Here is a 5,706-nt window from a genome sequence, read left to right on the forward strand (position 1 = left end):
TGGCCGGCTGGGCCTTTGCCTGGTTGGGCCGGTGGCCGAATGGGCCGGCCTGTTGGGTCGGCTGGCCCGGGGGGTCCTTTTTCTTTTCTTCTTTTATTTATTTTCTTTTCTGTTTTAAATCACTTTAAATTACTTAGGCATTTTCTAAAAATGTGTTTACTTCACTACAATTACCTTTGTAATATTCGGCAACCACCGAACATTTTTGTTTTAATTTTTGAAAACTTTTATTGTTAGATTGATTTTGAATTTGAATTGAATTGGTTTTGAACTAACACGAGGTTAGCAACAGTAACCGAGGTAACGTGGCATTGTTAACGCGAGATTACTGTAGCCTAATTATCCGGGCGTCACATCTTGGCAGATTGTTTACATGTTATTCAATTTTGCCAAGGTTGTTGTAGTTGATCCTTGCATGCTATGAACTTGTTCTTGCCTTGGTTTGTTTCATAAACATGTCTTCTTGCTGATGCTATGCTTATCTTGTCATGCAATGACTTGTGGTGAGTGAATCGAGCTTGTTAAGTAGTGTACTTGATGTTGCTGTTTTGCTAGGCTGAATCTGTTATTTCGTGATGCTATGTAAACCTGATGCTACTAGTCATTCTATGCATAATCTGGAGATGTTCACTAAGGGTGTTTTGTTATACATGTCATGCTCTATCCATCCATGTCCCTGGTTGTATTTATAGCCTGCTGTAGTTTGTTGTAATCTTGCTCCAAAGTTGCTAAGTAATGTTGCTGTCAGCCTGTTAACATTAAGTTCATTTGTTGCCATGATTGTTGCTAGTGTTACATGTACCCTATGAACTTGCTATTGCCATGCTTAGCTTCATAAACATGCCTTCTTACTGTTGGTTGCCTTGCCATGCCATTTATTGCTCTGTGGTGAGTGGTACAAGCATATCTACATGCCTACTTATTGTTGTTCCTGCCATGTACGAATCTGTAATATAACTTGCTATGTTTACATGGGTGCCATCATATCTTCTGATCGTTTTTGGCTCATGGTCAGTAAGGGACTTTTGTTCTATGCAATTAGTAGATTCATGCCATGCCTGTTTTTGCCATGATAAGTTCCTGTAACATGTTGTTTGATAGCTCTAAACATTGCAACCTGATGTTATTTTCTGCAAAGTCTGAACTGTTATTATTTGCAATCTTGCCATGTGTGTTTGATCATGTTCTAGTAGTTTCTGGAGATAGCTCAGTGTTCATGTTTTGTTATGCTTTACCTTTACATCATTCCCATGCCTTTTGTTTTCTTGTTGAGGTCCTATAGCATGTTGTTTTGATGCGTGCAAGATGCCTAGTTGCTATTTTGGGCAGATTGTTGTTATAACTTGCATAGAGTGTGTGTGTTGAACCGTTGCTCCGTTTTGAGTGTGCTCTATATGAAACTTGCTTAGTTTTGCATGTAGTTTCATATTATCATGTTGCATCCATGTTTTGACATGTTTGCTTGATGTTTGTATGCATTTTGCATCAATGCCATGTTTAACTTGTTTTGCTCATATCTTCTAGGCCGTAGCTCCGAATTAAATGAAGTTTACATTTAACTTGACTAGACTCTCGTGTAGATCATCTTGGTGCATCTTAACTTGCTATTTAACAACTTGAACATAATGTTTATTCAGATCTGGACCAATTTCGAAATTTGCATATGAGGACTTACCGGAATTGTTATATGTTGTTCCCGGCCTCATTTAAACTTGCCTTGATGTGTTGCTCTTGTTTGCATCATCTCTTGCCATGAGTAGCTTCATGTAGCCTGGTCATGCATCATGCTTGGTTGTGCATCATGTCTTGTCTATGTGTGGTGTGTTTACTATGTTGTGTGCTTCTTTTCGATAGTTCCTGTTTCCGTTGCGATCGTGAGGATTCGTTCGTCTATGCTTGGTTCGTCTTCCTGGATTCATCTTCTTCATGGACTCGTTCTTCTTACTTGCGGGATTTCAGGCAAGATGACCACTACCCTGGATCTCAATACTATCATTGCTATGCTAGTTGCTTCGTTCTATCGCTTTACTGCGTTACCTATCTTTTGCTCTTCAAGCCTCCCAAATTGCCATGAACCTCCAACCTTTGACACCCTTCCTAGCAAACCATTGCTTGGCTATGTTACCGCTTTGCTCAGCCCTCTTATAGCGTTGCTAGTTGCAGGTGAAGTTGAAGATTGCTCCATGGTGGACAGGATTTTGGTTGGGATATCACAATATCTCTTATATTATTAATGCATCTATATACTTGGTAAAGGGTGGAAGACTCGGACTTATGCCTGGTGTTTTGTTCCACTCTTGTCGCCCTAGTTTCCCTCGTACCGGTGTTATATTCCCGGATTTTGCGTTCCTTACGCGATTGGGTGATTTATGGGACCCCCTTGACAGTTCGCTTTGAATATAACTCCCCCAGCAAGGCCCAACTTTGGTTTTTACCATTTGCCTCACCACCACCTACTTTTCCCTTGGGAGTCACCCTCTCGAGGGTCATCTTTATTTTAGCCCCCTCCCCCTGGGCCAATGCTTGTCTAAGTGTTGGTCCAAACCGAGCGATGTCCGGCGCCCCCTGGGCAACCAGGGTCTATGCCAACCCGATGTCTGGCTCATCCGGTGTGCCCTGAGAACGAGATATGTGCAGCTCCTATCGGGATTTGTCAGCACAGCGGGAGGCTTTGCTGGTCTTGTTTTACCATTGTTGAAATGTCTTGTAAACCGGGATTCCGAGTCTGATCGGGTCTTCCTGGGAGAAGGTATATCCTTCGTTGATCGCGAGAGCTTATCATGGGCTAAGATGGGACACCCCTGCAGGGTATAATCTTTCGAAAGCCGTTCCTGCGGTTATAGGCAGATGGGAATTTGTTAATGTCCGGTTGTAGATAACTTGACACCAGATACGAACTAAAACGCATCAACTGTGTGTGTAGCCGTGATGGTCTCTTTTCGGCGGAGTCCGGAAAGTGAACACGGTCTTTGGGTTATGTTTGACGTAAGTAGGAGTTCAGGATCACTTCTTGATCATTGCTAGCTTCATGACCGTTCCTTTTGCTCTCTTCTCGCTCTTATTTGCGTATGTTAGCCACCATATATGCTTAGTCGCTGCTGCAACCTCACCACTTTACCCCTTCCTTCCCCTTTAAGCTTTTCTAGTCTTGATACCCATGGTAATGGGATTGCTGAGTCCTCGTGGCTCACAGATTACTACAACAACAGTTGCAGGTACAGGTTTTGCGATGATCGTGACGCGAGAGCGATGTTTGCTTGTTTTGGAGTACTTCTTCTGCTTCTTCTTCGATCAGGGGATAGGTTCTAGGTCGGCAGCCTGGGCTAGCAGGGTGGATGTCGTTTGAGTTTCGGTTGGTGTTTCATCCGTAGTCGGATGGTGGTCTTATGTATTGTGATGTTGTATTCGTGTGGCATTGTATGCCTCTTGTATGTATCCCCATCTATTATGTAATGTTGATGTAATGATATCCACCTTGCAAAAGCGTTTCAATATGTGGGTCTATCCTTGGTGGGACCTTCGAGTTCCTTTTGGATAGGGTCGCATATTGGGCGTGATACTATCTTATTTGGAAGATTAACTCCCACTTGATTCAAGCGATTGTAGTACCCAGACAATCTGAACACATGCTCACTGCTTGAGCTATTCTCCTCCATCTTTTAGCTATAGAACTTGTTGGAGACTTCATATCTCTCAACTCAGGTATTTGCTTTAAATATTAACTTCAACTCCTGGAACATCTCATATGGTCCATGACGTTCAAAACATCTTTGAAGTCCCGATTCTAAGCCGTTAAGCATGGTGCACTAAACTATCAAGTAGTCATCATATTGAGCTATCCAAATGTTTATACGCCTGCATCTGCTCCTGCAATAGGTCTGTCACCTAGCGGTGCATCAAGGACATAATTCTTTTGTGCAGCAATGAGGATAAATCTCAGATCACGCACCCGGTCCGCATCATTGCTACTATCATCTTTCAACTTAGTTTTCTCTAGGAACACATAAAATTCAACGGAACAATAGCACGGGACATCTATCTACAACAACATAGACAAGCAAAATACTATCAGGTACTAAGTTCATGATAAATTAAAGTTCAATTAATCAAATTACTTAAGAACTCCCACTTAGATAGACATCCCTCTAATCATTTAAGTGATCACGTGATCCAAATCAACTAAACCATGTCCGATCATCACATGAAATGGAGTAGTTTTCAATGGTGAACATCACTATGTTGATCATATCTACTATATGATTTATGCTTGACCTTTCGGTCTCAGTGTTCCAAGGCCATATCTGCATATGCTAGGCTCGTCAAGTTTAACCCGAGTATTTCTGCATGTGCAAAACTGGCTTGCACCCGTTGTATGTGAACGTAGAGCCTATCACACCCGATCATCACGTGGTGTCTCAGCACGACAAACTTTGGCAACGGTGCATACTCAAGGAGAACACTTATACCTTGAAATTTAGTGAGTGATCATCTTATAATGCTACCGTCAATCAAAGCAAAATAAGATGCATAAAAGATAAACATCACATGCAATCATTATAAGTGATATGATATGGCCATCATCATCTTGTGCCTTTGATCTCCATCTCCAAAGCACCATCATGATCACCATCGTCACCGACGCGACACCTTGATCTTCATCGTAGCATCGTTGTCGTCTCGCCAACTATTGCTTCTACGACTATTGCTACCGCTTAGTGATAAAGTAAAGCAATTACATGGCGATTGCATTTCATACAATAAAGCGACAACCATATGGCTCCTGCCAGTTGCCGATAACTCCGTTATAAAACATGAACATCTCATACAATAAAATATAGCATCATGTCTTGATAGTATCACATCACAACATGCCCTGCAAAAACAAGTTAGACGTCCTCTACTTTGTTGTTGCAAGTTTTACGTGGCCGCTATGGGCTAAGCAAGAACCGTTCTTACCTATGCATCAAAACCACAACGATATTTCGTCAAGTATGTGCTGCTTTAACCTTCACAAGGACCAGGCATAGCCACACTCGATTCAACTAAAGTTGGAGAAACTGGCACCCGCCAGCCACCCGTGTGCGAAGCACATCGGTAGAACTAGTCTCGCGTAAGTGTACGCGTGATGTCAGTCCGGACCGCTTCATCCAACAATACCGCTGAATCAAAGTATGACATGCTGGTAAGCAGTATGACTAGTATCGCCCACAACTCACTTGTGTTTTACTCGTGCATATAACATCTACGCATAAACCTAGCTCTGATGCCACTGTTGGGAACGTAGTAATTTCAAAAAAAATCCTACGAACACGCAAGATCATGGTGATGCATAGCAACGAGAGGGAAGAGTGTCGTCCACGTACCCTCGTAGACCGTAAGTGGAAGTGTTATGACAACGCGGTTGATGTAGTCGTACGTCTTCACGATCGACCGATCCTAGTACCAAATGTACATCACCTTCGCGATCTGCACACGTTCAGCTCGGTGACATCCCACGAACTCACGATCTTGTAGAGCTTAGAGGGAGAGTTCTGTCAGCACGACGGCATGATGACGGTGTTGATGAAGCTACCGACACAGGGCTTCACCTAAGCACCGCTATGATATGACCGAGGTGGATTATGATGGAGGAGGGCACCGCACACGGCTAATAGATCAATGATCAACTTGTGTCTCCTAGGGTGCCCCCTTGCCCATGTATATAAA

The sequence above is a fragment of the Triticum aestivum genome, chromosome 6B (assembly GCF_018294505.1).
Source record: "Triticum aestivum cultivar Chinese Spring chromosome 6B, IWGSC CS RefSeq v2.1, whole genome shotgun sequence".
NCBI classification, from domain to species: domain Eukaryota; kingdom Viridiplantae; phylum Streptophyta; class Magnoliopsida; order Poales; family Poaceae; genus Triticum; species Triticum aestivum.